This window comes from Motacilla alba, chromosome Z (assembly GCF_015832195.1).
Source record: "Motacilla alba alba isolate MOTALB_02 chromosome Z, Motacilla_alba_V1.0_pri, whole genome shotgun sequence".
NCBI classification, from domain to species: domain Eukaryota; kingdom Metazoa; phylum Chordata; class Aves; order Passeriformes; family Motacillidae; genus Motacilla; species Motacilla alba.
Genome location: NC_052046.1, coordinates 63,464,597 through 63,481,590, shown reverse-complemented (window position 1 = coordinate 63,481,590; position 16,994 = coordinate 63,464,597). Strand labels below are relative to the sequence as shown.

At 40.0% G+C, this 16,994-nt stretch overlaps 1 protein-coding gene across 1 annotated transcript in view; it reads left to right on the top strand.

The window, feature by feature from the left end:
• Positions 1–113: 113 nt before the first annotated feature.
• Positions 114–16,994, top strand: part of ENC1 (ectodermal-neural cortex 1) — a 41,897-nt gene continuing 25,016 nt past the window's right edge. The window contains exon 1 of the mRNA XM_038123432.1: positions 114–298. The gene's annotated coding sequence lies outside the window, so the exon portion shown is untranslated. The remainder of the gene's footprint in view (positions 299–16,994) is intronic.

Below are 16,994 nucleotides of genomic sequence, written 5' to 3'. Positions count from 1 at the left end.
CAGTGCCCGCCCGTGGCACCGCCCGCCCGGCGGCCCCTCGGCCCGAGGGGGCCCTTTGCTGGAGCGTGTACGTCCTTCATGCTCCTCTGAGGGGTTTTCTGACATGAAAACCCATTGACTATTAGCGTCCAAAGAAGAGCCACGAAGATGGTGAAGGGTCTGGGTGAGAAGATGTATGAAGACCGGCTAAGGTCACTTGGCCAGTTCAACCTGGAGGAGACTGAGGAGAGACCTCATTGTGGTTTTCAGCATCCTCGTGAGGGGAAACAGAGGGGCAGGACCCTATCTCTTCACTCAGGTAACTAGTGACAGGATTTGAGGTAACAGTATGCAGCTGAGTTACGAGAAGTTCATGTTGTTATCAGGAATAGGTTCTTCACACAGAGGATGTTGGGCACTGGAACAGGCTCCCCAGGGAAGTGGTCACAGCACCAGCCTGACAGAGTTCAAGAGGCATGTGAACAATGCTTTCAGGCATGTGGTGTGATTCATGGGACTATCCTGTTCAGAGCTATGAGTTGGACTTCAGTGATCCTGATGGGTCCTTTCCAGCTCAGCATATTCCATGACTTTCCATCAGCCAGCACCATGAGGTCCTGCACGTGGCACTGCTCTACAGAACAAGAGAGCGTGTCAGGGCCAGCTTAATTTCTGTATGGAAGGGGTGTGATGCAGGCCACACTTTTATGTAGCAAAGATCCTGCATCTCTTGTACTGCTACAAAACAATTTCAATCTCAGCAGAAACTACTTTTTCACAGGCTTTCTACAGAATGTATTACAAGCTGTATAGTGAACAAGCAGGAGTCTGTGTCGCAGTGAAGTCTTTTAGCCTTTAACCAAACAAACCCAGTGTTTTGGCCAATCTCAATGCAAACTTGGGGAAGTTGTTCTGAAGTGTTTGTGAAGAAGGCAAATCAAGCGTTTCAAGACTTGAAGTCACAGTGAGGAGGAATTCAGGCTTTATGCCACTTCTAATGGAATGCTTAATGCAAAAAGTGTCATCATTGTTGCTCTGGCTGATGCACCAGTTAAACCCACAGCAATGATGGGGGGGCTGACACCTGCAGTCTGCTACTGCAGAGTAACTGAGGAGCTGGTCAGCCATCCTCAGGGAATGGATCACAAAACATGCTGGTTTTGCCATTTGCTGTCCTCGACTATGCAAGTGGAGTGGAAAGGCTTAATGGAAAGTTTTTGATGCAGGCTACCCACAGAAGAATGTTATTTAATCTTGTAATGCAATAAGTAAAAGGAATTCTTTATTAGGTGATTTCAAAGAGGCACAACAGGATATGACACCTGCAAGCCTACCCTTCTGCCCCTGCATGCCAGGAGACACATAGACACATGGAAATGCCAGTGGTGTCTTTTCTGGTGCTCTCAAAGGCAATTGTAACACTATTCTCCAAGCTGTGGCAGAGGTTTCCAGCTGCCTGTTAAATATACCTTATATATCTTTCCTTTGCCTGGTGTGATTGTCTCCTCAACTGTGTTGATTCAACTGTTCCTTCTGCCTACCTCTGTTCATCTTTTTAGACATACTTAGAAATTATCAGTTACTTCATAGTTTCCTTTGACATATCTTGATCAGTAAGCTCTCACGGAAGGAGACAGTAAGAATACTTAGCTGCAGTTGAAAGGGGCCTGTGAGATACTGAACTAAATCTTCTGTGAACTGGCCTGGCCACTGCTAATGTAATTCTCAGACACACTGAGGTATTTTTTCTTTCAATTGTTTTCAGTTGCTGTATCTTCTGTAGAGCAATTGTGTTTTATACCAATGAAGTGCACCTATTCACTAGTCATCTAATAAATATTCACCAAATAATTTATTATAATCACATTTCAAAATACTTATTCTGTGCACAAAATAATAATTAATTGGAGTTGGCTTTTTTATCTTCTCTGGGTAGATTTTCTGATGATGAATAAAGAGATCAGGTAGTCTGTCCTTGTGTAAGTCCATGAATATAGCTTCTTTCTTTTACCCACTGGTATATTGGACAAAATTGTAGAAACTTGGTATCGTGGCCTCTGGTATTTAATAATTACTGGGTGGAGTACTTAGACATAAACATGCTATCCTCATTTTCTGAGGAAACCTTGTAGTGTCTTTGGTTACCACAAACAATCTAAGTCTGCATCAGCATTTTCAGACACTTAGGTTTGAGGTGTTATGATGTAACCCAGTTTTATGTTGCATCTTAGGCTGGTTCTAAGCTCACAGTAGAGGATAAGCAGGATGCATAGAATTGAAGAATACTGGACTGCAGGGTGTAGTTGTTCCCTTCAGGGACCAGGTGATTTCAGAGGGATTTCCACCAAACACAGCAGAACAATGAAACTGCAGAGCTAGGACTGTAATTGTTTCCAGCATTGTGCACAATCAAAGAAGACATCAGTATTCTTCATGCTCTTGGGGAAAAAAAAAAAAAAAAAAAAAAGCGCTCCAGTATCAACTCAAAATCTTGCATGTGAAAATCCACCATACTTTATTCTTAGCCAGTTCTGTAAGTTTGATGTTGTGCTTTTGAGAGGAATGGATTTTGATCTTTCTTTTTTGTTGATGTTTTGCCTTTATTGTAAACTGTGTTAGAATGAAAATGTACTCTTATCTAGGCTTGTAAAGACTTACATGGTTTTATAGGTTATACATAGCCATTGAATGAGTACTAAAGTACTGTTTTGCATTTTTGTGGAAAAATTGAGAAGTGCAGTCATGAGTTATTCTGATCATGAACTTTAATTCCTTGGTTTTACCAGAGATGTGTTTTCCATTCCCCAAGGTAAAAGTTATGTGTCATTTAGTTGCAGACTAATCCTTTCTGAAAAGGGGAAGAAAATTGCTACAGTAAAAAAAACATGGTAACTGTAGCTGAGCTTGACTCCTACTACAGAATTGTACAGATTCCTTCACACACCCTCCTGTGTTAAATAGGAATTAAAAATATAAAATAAAAAAAGGCAGTTTTGGGCATTAGGAATCTCAAAAGTTCACCTTGCTAATGGAAATGGTGCAATTGGGCTGCACACCAGTAACTTTTACCGGATGACGGTCTTCCATTTGTATAGCTCAGTTCTTGCAGTTACTCTGTGGCTACAGCAGTCACTACAAAGTGGTAGGAGGTCCCTCAGCAGTGTTTCCTGGTATGCCAAGAAATGTTCTGCTGTTGACTCCACTAAAGAAATGTACCACATACTGTCTCTGCTGTTGATTTCTCACTTGACAAATAGCAAGGCAGCATAGAGGAAACAGTGACTTACTACCATTGAGTAATATTTTGTGGCCACTGTAGTCTGGTCAACATATGGGAATATTATTACCCAGTAGACTAGCGTGTGAATTGAGACCTGACTGGGAACTGCACATCAGTGTCTCATGAAGACATTTTTAGACTATGTTAAAGGTTCATCCATTAAATTTTAAAAGACATTCACTACTGATAGTGAAAAGTATGACTTCCCCATTATTTGGAAACCAGGTGGTATTTTATTTGCTGCATTGCCAAGCTAAGGTAAATTCTTAAGTTACCTGAAACTGACAGATCACAAGTAAGTTGTTTTTTTTACCATGGTTGTAGTAAGTTCTGCTGTTCCACTATCTGAATAGTGGAGCATATGAGTAGTACATATCTTTTGCAGATGGGACTGAATCTTTCCATACAGCTGATTACTTGCTAGGTACATAACATAGGGTACCTCAGATGAAGGTTTTGCCTACAATGGAGTGTTGTGACTGAATAAAGCAGGATGATAATTTCATATTATGTATAGCTGCTGACAGTAATTTTGTATAGGGAGAGATTGTGAAGATTCTGCAGTTTGGAAATGTAATAAACTTCTAGAAGGGTGTCACTTGCAGCACTGTAAGTTCCTAACCTAGCTTGCACACAGTTTTGTGTATGGCTGTTGTATGCCCACATTTTTTCAAATATATGTTCTTTTTCATCCTGGCCACTTTGTATAGATATCTTTTTATGGATGTGTTTTATATCAGGAGTATCCAGGCACTAATTACATCTAGAAGGCTGGAAACCCTGACAGCCTGGAGATCCTGCGTATGACCATTGAGTGCTTGAATGATAGGTTTAGAACTGTCTGACTTTAAGTATGTTTGTTGGCTGAAGAGAATTTCCAAATGGATGATAATACATGAGCTGTCTGTGAGCTACATGCTGGGAATGTTGGTATTGATGTTGACATACATAGTTAGGGATAAGAACTAATGAAAACAGGATGTTTAAATGATGTAACTTCAAGGAAACTCACAGGCTGAAAATATTTCAAACAATAGCAAGGGCAGTTTGTGAATGGATGCACATGCCAGATGCATGATTAGTCTAAGTAGGTGGACCAGCTAGAAAGCAAACTGTGGACACGTATATAAAATACACACATTTTTTTGTAAAAGGAATTGTGGTTTAGGCTGCCAGCCTCATTGTGTGCTACTGTCTGACTACTTTTAGTCTGTGTTATGTTGTTTGGATAGAAAGAAATCTGAATTATTCTAGTACTGGGCCAGGTCTATGGCTTCAATGCCTAAGCACCTAGAAAGTGTGAAAAACATGCTGGGAGAAAGTGCTAATGTATGCCAGATGCAGGTAGGTTCTAGGCTACTGGGTGGCTATAAAACTCCTCATGGTCTTTTGTTGATTTGTCTTTTTTGTTTCACAGCTGTCTGGGAATTCTGTGAAAGTGAGGTCTGGAGCAGTGCTGCCTCTGGGCTTGGGGACTTCAGACTCATGGAGCCTCCTATTCTGATAGAGATACGCTGCTCACAAATAGATTGCTCTGGGGTCTTTGCTTTCATTAGCACTAGTTCTTTGGTCTGCAGCAATTGAAATGAGATATCAGAGGGAGAAAAAGGCTGAGTAAAGCCTTTTGTACAGTCTTTTTTTGAGTAATGATTTGTGCCTGTTCATTAACTGCTGATTCCTCAAAGTGCTTTGGTCCTCACAGTAGACACAGTTTATCGAGTAGGACATAATAGAGCTGTTCTGGATTAGAAGTGTGTGGAAAAATTCACAACGCCAGAGATTTATGTCCAGAAAGGAAACAGAGGAGTTCAGTAACTTTATTCACTTTATATAAAGTGAGAGGGAGAGGCCTTGGGGCATTCCCCTGGGATCTCTCATATTGTTGAGGGAGTTCCTGGCCACATCACTCTCTTCATTTCCCCACCGGCTGAGGTACTTGGAAGATACAGACTACCTGAAACCTACTCTATCTCTACGCCCCGCTTTAATATATACTCAATTTTTGGGGGTTTTTTGGTTTTTTTTTTTCTTCTATAACAGAACACTAGGAGTGTCCACACAATATCTGAGGTGCAGAACCCTTGCAAGTTTTATATGTTGGAGATTTCTTTAATAATCAAAGAAGACAAAGTCTATACAGAGATGTTTGATTGATTGATCTATTATCTAACTATTTTGGGGAAAGATGACGAAATCTTTTCGTCCCTTCTGAAGCCACGTGTTCACCAGCAGGTGGTGCTACGCTCTCACTGCACCAGTGTCTCATTCCTGGGGCCTTCGCCCTGAAAGCGCAACTACAGGCGTGATGGCAACAACAATTAGTCTCGTCTGTACATCTTGTTGGCTGATTATAAACCATCCCAGGGTTCCATGCGCATATTTTTGCCTGAGTTTCTCCATGCTGTGCTTATACGGCAAAATAAATATTACTGTATTTTGCCACTGAAGAAATCCATGCAAATCAGATGCCTACCTTTCGACAATTTGTATTCTGTGTATTTAACATTCAAATATAGTGATAGTGATTACAGATTATAGGACAATAGGAACCCCAGTGTACAGGGTCTGTCCCGTTTTTAGGGACACTAGAAGAACTTTCCAGTGGCAAAAAAACCCAAAATCAGCTATGTTTAGAGAGGCAAGAAATTAAATTATTATTTCTCAGGACCGGAGCAGATTTTGTTTTGTTTCTGCCTCCTTCCGTGCTGTCACTATAAATGTTAAACTTAGAATGAATTAAACTGCTGTGGCCTTGAAAAAGTTTTCATCTTTTTCTCCTAATTTCACTCTGAAAACTAAGTTCCCACTAAACAAACACAGACAGTGTTTTCAAGTGGAGACCCATTGGTCTGCTGTGATAAAATATCCAACTTATGGACAGTATAGTTTAGTCAGAAGGGGTGACATGCCTGCAGGTACAACTTCAGAGAGACTTTGAGAAAGTTAAGGATTGGACTGACAGAAAGCTCATTAACTTCAGTGCCCTGCGCATCAGAACAGGCTGGTTGTTAACTTCTTCAATACAGTACTGAAACAAGCTCTCTGGAGAGGCTGTGGTGTTTCATCCATAGGGCGTTTGAGCTTGGCCAGGTAAGGCTGGAGCTGACCTCATCTGGTGCTGCTGTTAATCCATTTTGTGCAGAAGTCGTTTCCTGCTAGTAGTACCCCTTCAACTGTATTACTTTGGCTTAGTGCCAGCTGCAGTAGATCTGTGCTACATACTATACTTAAATTAAGAATATGCACTGATTTTTGTGGGAAATTTGCATGACATAGAAATTTCTAGGAACAGTAACCTAATGATATTGTCTTCTGTTCACCTTGGATAGCCCAAACGAGGTTCATCTGCTCTGTGTCACCTGGCCATGCTGTGCCTCTCTCTGCTGCAGCGGAGCAGAGGGACCCTACAGCTTCACTGTTGTGTGCTGGGGTAGATAGGGTTTACTAAAGCTGATCTGGACATGGAATGAAGCTATGGCTGCAGTTGTGTTGTCCTGGAAGAGAAGTAAGTTTTGTAGGAGAGCAAAAGAGAAGGACAAAAAAGAGTGCATGTGTCACTCAGTGCTCCAGTGTTTCTATTGAGATAAAGTCCCATACATCAAGTTCTGGCTCAAGGGCAGTATGATCACCTAGCAAGAAAAGGGTAAGTAAAAGGTAAAAGGAAGAGGTGGTCCAAAAATGAGGTGCTTGTGTAGCTCTTTCTGTTGTAAAGGACTCTGTCCTACATGACCTATGTCTCTAAACTGGGGAGACATGGATTGGATGGGTGGGTCACTTGGTGGATAAAGAATTGGCTGGATGGTCAGACTCAAAGGGTTGCAGCCTATGGTTCAATGTCCAAGTGCAGACCAGTGATGTGTGGAATTCCTTAGAGGTTAGTATGGTGACTCTCCATGTTTAAAATATTTGATGGTGACATGGACAGTGGGATTGAGTGCAATCTCAGCAAGGCTGCGAACAGCACCAAGCTGTGTGGTGCAGTTGATGTATTGCAGGGCAGGGATGCCATCCAGAGAGACCTTGTTAGTCTTGAGAGCTGGGTCCATGTAAATCTTATGAAGTTCAACAAGGTCAAATACAAGGTCACAGAATCACAGAATAATGAGGTTGGAAGAGACCTCTAAGATCATCAAGTCCAACCTATGTCCTAACACCTCAACTAGACTGTAGCACCAAATACCATGTCCAGTCTTTTTTTAAACACATCCAGAGTTGGAGATTCTACCACCTCTCTGGGAAGACAATTCCAGTATTTTATTATTCTTTTGGTGAAAAATTTTTTCTGTATATCCAATCTGTACCTTCCCTGACATAGCTTGAGACTGTGTCCTCGTGTTCTGTCACTTGCTGCCCGGTGGAAGAGACCGACCCCCACCTGTCTACAACGTCCCTTCAGGAAGTTGTAGAGAGCAATAAGGTCACATCTAAGCCTCCTCTTCTCCAGGCTAAACAACCCCAGCTCCTTCAGTCGTTCCTCATAGGGCTTGTGTAGCCAAGCCCCTCACCAGCCTTGTTGCCCTCCTCTGGACACGCTCAAGCATCTCAATGTGCTTCCTAAATTGAGGGGCCCAGAACTGGACACAGCACTCAAGATGCAGTTTCACCAGTGCCGAGTACAGGGAAAGAGTGACCTCCCTGCTCCTGCCAGTCACAGAATTCCTAATGCAGGCCAGGATGCCATTGGCCTTCTTGGCCACCAGGGCACACTGCTGGCTCATATTCAACCGGTCCTACATCTCGTACTCCCAAGCACAAGTTACCGGGGGAGGGAGAGAAATGGTGTAGAGAATGAATTGATAATAGATTTGAGTCAAAAGACTTGGGTGTGCTGGTGGCTGAGAGGCTGGACATGACCCAGCCGTGGGCACTCACAGCCCAGAGAGCCACACGTGTCCTGGGCTGCATCCAGAGCAGTGTGGGCAGCAGGGCCAGGGAGGGGATTCTGCCCCTCTGCTCTGCTCTGCTGAGACCCCACCTGGAGCACTGGGGTCTCCAGCATAAAAAAGGCATGGCTTTGTTGGAGTTAGTCCAGATGAGGGCCATAGAGATGATCACAAGGCAGGAACACCTCTCCTGTGAAGACAAACATAGAGAGTTGGGGTTATTCAGCCTGGAAAAGAGAAGGCTCTTGGGATACCTTAGAACACCATCCAGTACATAAAGGGGGCCGACAAGAGATACAGAGAGGGATTTTTTACAAGGGCATGTAGTGATAGGACAAGAGGGAATAGCTGTAAGATGACAGAGGCTAGGTTTAGATTAGACAGTAGAAATAAATCCTTCACTATAAGGGTGCTCAGACACTAGAACAGGTTGCGTTGTGGATGCCACATCCCTGGAAGTATTCAAGGTCGGGTTGGATGGAGCTCTGGGCAACCTGGTCTAGTTGTAGGTGTCCCTGCCGTGGCAGGGGGTGTAGAACTAGATGACCTTTGAGGCCTCTTCCAGCCCAAACTATTCTATGATCCTGTGATTTGGGATTTTAACATCCAAAAGGTCAGGTAGGGTTGCTGACTAGTAGTCTGAACTAGTGTATTACCAAACTAGATCAGGTGCATTTTTCACTGCTGGAAACTTGTTACTGATTTTTAAAAATTATTTTCGTACAGGATTGTGATTCCCAAGAGCAGCAAGCTGCATCATGCAGTCTGTTAAGAAGAAAATAATCCAACCCTTTCTTTTTTTTTTTTTTTTTTTTTTTTTTTTTTCAGTGTCAAGTACACTATTCTTGATGCAGATGGCATGGATGGGGGAATATGGAGGAAGGAGATATAAATTATCCTCCTTAGGCTCATTTAATTTTTAACATGAACTTTGATTACAGAAGAGTCATGCTTTATGGAGCAGTAAAAAATCAGTGCATACGAACTCTTCCACTGGTCCTTATAAAATGAAACAAGAACATGTGTTAGGATTACAGCATGTATGCAAACAGGACCCAGAGTACATACAAGGCAGATGCATTTTCTAGACCAGAAAATCAAAGATGTATGCATATCTTTTTTTCCTTGGACTTCATGAGAACTGTGAAAGGAATTCCCTATCATTCAGACAGTAATATAGGTAAAAGTATATTTAGAAAATCTCCAGAGAGGAACACTTTGAGGATACTGGGTTTTTTTTAACAACACTTGTTTTTTCCTGGACAATAGTGTTGCAGTGAGAGCTTGCAGATGCTTTCAATAAAATCTGTTAGCAGAACACAGGTGAATGCATTACTCTAATGGGTGAGGATGAGGCTGGTTCTACCTGCCATATAATTTGCATCTGTTCTAATTTATCTTGTGATTGTTCTGTCTCTGACTTGGTTAGCATGGTTTTGGCTAGCATGTTACATTTAGAAAGCAGTGTCTCCTTTGCAAAGTGTTTGGAGACCTCCTAACATAAATAGTACTAGTAGTATTTATTATCTTTGTGTTCTTAGCTTTGGAAAAAAAAATAATTTGAGCATAAATGTGTAAGTCTTGTGACAGCAAGACTGTGTCCAAGCTGCACAATGTGCAACAAGCTGCTTGTTTTGATTTTTTTTTGTTATGTGTTTATACTGCTGGAATCAGTCAATTTTAATTTAATTCTGTTGGATACATTATAGACATATTCTAAGTGACATGTTTGATCCCTAGAGGTGTCAGGATATTTATCAGTGCAGATAGTCAGAGTAGTTTTTATTTTCAATAGCACGAGTCATGCAGAGTCTCAAGATTGATTTAACCAGGCTTTGTGGGATCCGAAAAGGAATAATTAATTTATATTTCCAACTCAGAAACATTACAGGGAATGTACAGGTTATTTTCCTTCCAGCATTGCACATTGTTTCTCTCTTCTTGCTGCTGTTCATACACAGAATATTTCTGTGTACTCTGTCCTCCTTGAGCAATCCATTGTACAAGCAGTATCAGATATGCTCTTGGTCCAGATCACTTTCCATTTACAATAAAAGAACAAAGTGTTTCTGAGAGAAATGCAGAGGCAATTAGACTAATACATACAGTGAGAAATATTAATGACCTCCTTAGTCTTGTCACAGCTATCTCAATCATTATACTCAAACCTTTAGACATGGGATGTTAGGAGTCTTTGGTCTGAAACCACACTGAAAACCCATTCAGCTGGCTATTCACAGCAAGGCAAGTGAATAGCCAGCTTTGTGTTTACCAAGGATAATCTGATTTGCTGTGCTACTCAATCTGTAATTCTAAATGTCCTTGTGTTGTAGTTGACAGTACACGAAGCCCCAAGTTTTCTGACTGGTTTAGGGGGCCTGCTAATGCATTACACCGAGAATGCTAACCAATCAGAAAGTCATTGGAGCTGTCTTTGAAGAATAAAACAGATTGCTGCAGCAGGACAGGTCTTAACTTGAGAAGAAGGGTAAATTGTTGATCATCTTAGCTCAACTTCTGAGGAATTATCAGTTATGGTGGATCAACCATCATATTTTTCATGGGCAGAATGATGAATGTTTTCCCATCTTTTGAGTACTGTCTAAAACCTTGGGACATTTTTGTAGTCTTTGTTGGGTTTCAGGAAAAAAACAACTTACAGGGTCAGGGACTTAATTTCATAGGTCTGAAATTAATTATACCCTCCCAGCTGTTCTGTATTTCAAAAAAATTGGGGTTTTAATGTTTTTAGTGGATATAGTATAACCCTGTTTTAAATATTGGTATTTAGTAATTTAAAGAGAGGTAAACAAATTAATCATTAACTACGAAGTCCACCCTAGACTGTAGCCTCCAGGTTTTTCTGAGACCCTATTAGGTCTGCCTCCCTTCACCTGAAATGTCTGGGGGTTTTTTTTTTAATGGCTGTGCTCCTGCTTAGGACTTACAAAAAAAAAAAGAAGGCATGATGTGAGAAGTAGTATGTAATTTGAAACAGGACTCACAATGAATTGAGCAGAGGAACTTTCAGGTTTTCAGTGCCAGTATAGGAAATATTACAGGACAGAAAAGACCCTGGGGTTAATGTTACTTTTTAGAAACAGAAGTTAGGAGATTTGTACATTTTGAATAGGATTGTGAAGTATCTTTGCTGTAGTCATTCTAAGATGGTTGCTTTTTGTTTGTTTTCAAGGATAAAATCAGAAGTGTCACACTGATACATCAATTATTCTAAAAATGTATGTTTTCACTTGGTAACCTTTCCATCTCTGTATATCTTGTATTTCATTTAACCAAGCCCTGCATTTAATGAAACATACTTTCATTACAAGGAAACTAGTGGTTACTGCCCAACCCCTATGTTAGTAACTCTTTTTTAGTGGCATTCTTACAATTCTTCATTTCTACTTTGCTGTGCTTAAAGTCTTCTGTGTCCTGTCTCTTCAGACATCTTGGTGAAACACCATTTTTATGACATAGTGTCTGCTGCTTTTCCTTCATGTGCTCACCTACATGCCTTTTCATCCCCTTCTCTACCTCATACTTTAACTATTGCACTAGAAACCTGGCTTTTGTGAGGGACTCAAACAAGCTTTTCAGATGCCATATGGTATGAGAACTTTGAGAACTGTCACCCTAATTTCAAATATACCTGATAATGTATTTCTGTTCCTTAGAGATTAAAAAAAAAACCACAAACCAACACCCCCTCCCGACCCAAGAAGAATCCCACAGCCCAATTCCAAATGGGAGGAGTCAAAGGATATCAGTTTTCAATGTCTTCAGAATTTTTAGCTAACTGCTTGATATGTTGTTGGATATGGTTACAGTTACCAGCAATTTTTGTACTAATGGTTTCCATTTCATTTTTATTAGTTTCTTGCTCTGTTGTTTTTTCTTTTTTCTTTTTTTTTTTTTTTTTGTAAATATTACCTACAATTATGTGCCATTTACTGCTGGAAGAATAAGTAAGTGCATATTTAAAATGCAGTCAAGTGAAATCTTAGTCTGAAATTGAATTTTTAAGTGCATTTCTTTAAACATGATAGCACTGATGATTCAGTCTCATGATTTGCCATTAACTGTATCACAAACATTTCCTGTAGCTTAACTTGCTATCCCTGTCCCTTGCCCTCTTGAAATAAATGGACTTCCAACAACAGTTTTGACAATACTCTTGTCTACAAGTAATAAAACATCTGGAAATTAGGCTAGATGGATAAAACAGTTCCATGTAATAATATGTATCTGGCATTCATACAACCTTTGTATAATGCAGGTTTTTTATGGGCCAGATGTGGTATTTATGTGTTATGAGGAACAGAGGCATGTTCAGTCATGCCTTTTATTGCATTTAAATGCAAGGTATATTTTAATAGCTCTCAAAGGGAATTGTCTCCTATTGATTAGACACTGTCAGTGTGTTAGACATAAACCTCAAAAAGCAAATGAATCTGTCAGAAAACTGTAGATGTAATTTAAGTTGACATTAAACTGTATACTCATTGTGAGCTGGCTTCAAAAAAAAAAAAAGGAAAAAAAAACAACTAATAAATTTCTACTTATTCCTCCAGTAAAGGTGATCTATGAAGCCTTTGATGTAAGAGTTGTTTATTTCTTCTCTAGGACTGTGTTCTGTTAGATTTAGGCAGGTCTATGAAATTATTGTTCTTCAGCCTTTCACATTTTCTCATTAGGACAACAGCTTTGCATAAAAGCCAGCTGGAAAGTCTCAATTTTTACAGTCTTGCATGACATTTTCAAGTAAGGTGAACTGAATTCCTATCAAGTGGAAAAGGGATTCCACTGAATCATGCCCACCTTGCTTTTGCCATTGTTAATTTCCAAACAGCTCTGAAAAGTGGGTAACTGAGCTGTTCTCTCTACACCTTTTCTTTGTCTAAGGTTTTACTATTTTCACCCTAAAATATCACGGCTTTTTCAAAATGCAACTCTGAGCTTTCTTTCATTTACCATTGCCATTTCTGTTGAGCACACTGAGCTCTGTTTACATGGCATTCTGCATTTCTTATAATCCTTTGTTCCATGCCTTTTTAACATGTTTACTATCTGTAGAAGAGCTGTCAACGTCATTCTCTTACAGTTTCTTTAGTTTGGTTTGGTATTTTTTTCTTTTTACTCCGCAAAATCTCCTCAAACAAATAAATCCCCTACATGTGTATATTACATGTATATACATGTATGTTTCATACATGTATATATATATATATATATATATATATATATAACATGTATATACATGTATATGTTAGAGGTTGTTTAAAAGCAAGTGCCAGCCTTGACAGGTGTCAGTACCAGAATCCCACCAGAACCCCTACTTCCATTAACTTTTATTGAAAGTGAGCAAAAGTCTGTAGATATGCTGGTTTGGCAGCTATGAAATTAGTTTTGTTTTTTTAAACTTTGTAAGAGGACTGCAACTATTGCAATAATTTGCCTAATTATTTTCTGCAATTATTTTCTGCCTAATTATTTTCTGCAATTTCTTGTCTGTGAAGACAAGAAATCTTGAAGCCATCCTTGAGTCTGACATGATTTCTAAACCTTCTATCCTCCTTACAGTTTGCTTGTGCGTCACTGACCTTTCCCAATCCCTACAGCACTGCCAGGCTTCTGCCTTGATTCAGCTCTGGCTCTACTGAAATTCTTATTCATTCTTGAATCATTTCCCCTCTCAACTTTTTCCAGCTCTTCTTTTTTTATAGTTCTTCTAAATCCCTATAATTTTAGGCTTCAGGAGGCACAGAATTCTGTGCTTAGATTACTTTTTCATGTATATTCTCCACCTATCCCTCCAGTCAAGCATCCTTGAATTCAGGTTCAACATTAAGCTCCTGCTTTTTAGAATTTTCATTGGATTTGTATCTCATTTTCCACTTTTGAGTCTGTGATGAACAGAATGGGTATACGCGCTTCATTCAGTAACAAAATTGACGAAGGCAAAAGAAAACCATGGTGTAGAGAAAAAGGCCTGACATTCAAGATCCAGTGTTCCTGTTTACCCTTTCATTACAGTAAGAAACAAATGGTCACATATGGATTTATTCATAGTCTAAAGCCCTGACAGAGAGGGATAGCATGTCTCAGCCTTAATGTATAGTTCAGATATGAGGGACATGAAGTGGTTCCACCATTAAAAAATAACTCTAAGCCAAAATATTAGAATGCTCCAAAGTCCAAATTGGAACCATTTTTTTGAAATTTGTCCATCCTTGTAGACACAACCTGCTTTGACTCAATCTTTATTGGCCACTGATATCGCCCCAATATTCAAGACATACAGCAGGCACCACAGGAAACCAGTGTGGTCAAACAGAGACCATGTGGCTGAGCTCAAACACAAGAAAGGAGTGTATGAAAAGCAGAAGATGGGATATACTACCAAGAATAGAAACACCATATGGGGATGCAAGGAGGAAATTAGCAATACCAAAGTTTGGCTGGTATTGAAACATACAAGGCATGTGAAGTGCAACAAGAAGGGCTTCTGCAGTTATATTGCAGCAAAAAGAATACCAGGGAAATCACACACCTGGTGGTGAATCAGGTAGGTGATTTACTAGTGAAGAGCATGAAAGATGCTGATGTACCTAATGCTTTACTTATTTCAGTCTTTACTAGTCTGCCAGTTATGTTTGATCTTTTCATCAGTGATCTGGATGCAGGAGGTGAATGCACCATTATTATGTTGATGATACTAAACTGGGATGTGCTTTTGAGGGATGAGAGGTCTTGCAGAAGGAACCAAATAGAGCATTAGGCAGTCATCAAGGGCATGAAATTCAGGAACCAAATGCTGGGTTCTGTATCTGGGACAGGATAAGACTGGACTCAAGTACAAATTGGAAAAGGAGCAGCAGGAGAGCAGTCCTGCAGAGAGGGATGTGGGGTGGTGGTCAGCAGCAGCTCAGTGTGAGTCAGCAGTGAGCCCTGACAGCTTGGCAGGCAAACAGCATCCCAGGATGCATCAAACATTGCACTGCCAGTGCAAGAGAGGTGATTATCACTGCATTCAGCAGTGGTGCAGCCTCTTCTGGAATGTTGAGTGTACTTGTGGGCTCAGTGATTTAAAAAACATGGAATAAGAGAAGAAGGATGTGACAGTTCTTGAATGTGTCCCAAGGAGGGTAACAAAGCTGGTGAGAGTTCTGGGAGATGTTACTAAGGACTGTGGGCTTCTCTAGTTTGGAGAAAAGGAGGCTGAGGGGGGACCTCATTGCTCTGCACAAGTTCCTGAGCACAGGGAACGAGAGAAGTCTCCATCTCTTCTCCCTGGGACCCAATAATGGAATGTGTGGGAATGGTACAAAAGCTGTGCCAGCAGAGGGTCAAACTGGACATTAGGAAGCATTTCTTTACGGACAGGGCAAACAAACACTGGAATGGGCTTCCTGGAGAGGTGGTCTATGCCCTGAGCCTGTCACAGTGTTTAAGATGCATTTGGAAAATGCCCTTAACAACATACTTGAGGTTGGCCTCAGCCAGGCAGTTGGACTGGATGATCATTGTCGATCCCTTTCAACAGAACTAGGCTATTCTATAGTGTTCTGTTGTATACCATTGTAATAGCTCAGAGGAGGGTCAAGTTAGAATATACTTAAATGAGCTGGAACTTTGCAGCCACAGAATAAGCAGAAACAAGTTCAACAAGTGTAAAGGCCTCCACTTGAGGCAGAAAACCCCCATGCACTGGTACAAGCTGGGCACTGGCTGTCACAAGACCAACTTTGCAGAAAAGGACTGGGCCTCTTTGTGAACAGCAGATTGAACTTCATCAGCAGCATGACCTCACAGCAATGATGGTGACTGGCATCCTGGGTGGTAAAAGCATTACGACCAGGGGGTGAAGGGAAGTAAATATTCTCCATTCTTGAAAATTTTTCAAAATTTGTCTGGAGATTTTCAAAAGGGCCACAGACAAGCTGATTTAACTGCAAAAGTAGCCCTCTTTTGAGCAAGAGGTAAGAGTAGAGGCCTCGAATACCTTTTCCAGCCAATAACTTATGATTTTGCCATAATAGAAAATAATCTGATATACTTTAGTCATCAGAGCAATCTCAGCTCTCAAAATTAACTTTAATTAAGCACTTAATATGTAAGTACAAAGTAAATTGGATGGAATTTATGGAGTTTATATTTAAGTGCTTTTTTTATAAGAAAGACTTTAGATTTGAAATATTTTAAACTTTCTATGTATAATTGATCCTTTAATATATGATCAGTATAATTACTAATATGCACACCTCCCCAAGCCCCTTATCTTTACTGTGAATATTTCATTTATTATGATAGCATTTTAAAAGAGTGTAGAGTCTGAAAGTCTCAAAGAAAAAATATATATCTAAACACTGATTCACAATCCAAAGAGCTACCACAATGTAACTAAAAGGCTTTTGTAAGCAGTATTGCTCAGTATACTTAGACCTGTTGAAAAGAATTTCAAGATTTATTGGGAAATTTTTTGCAGAAAAGCATTTTTTTAAGCGATAAAGAAAACCTTACAAAGAATCAGGTTTCAAAAAAAAAACCCCCAAACAATACATTTAAATTCAACTGAGGCTTTTAAGAGCTACAGAATGGTTTTGATTGCAGTTAAATAGTAATATTTTCTTTGTATAGACCTCAGTAACAGATGTTGTTTTTTTTTTTTTTTTGGCAATCTGTAAGTAATCTCTTTTGTTCAAAGAGCTCTAAGTCTTGCTATTGTGTTTGCAGTTTAATTTGTCAGAAGTGGTCATATCATGCTATTTATCTTCTGCTTCTTTTGGTCCTTCTGTGACCTGGATGCTTTGTGTAAATGTTCCTCATAGGACTGCTATGAATAAATGGTA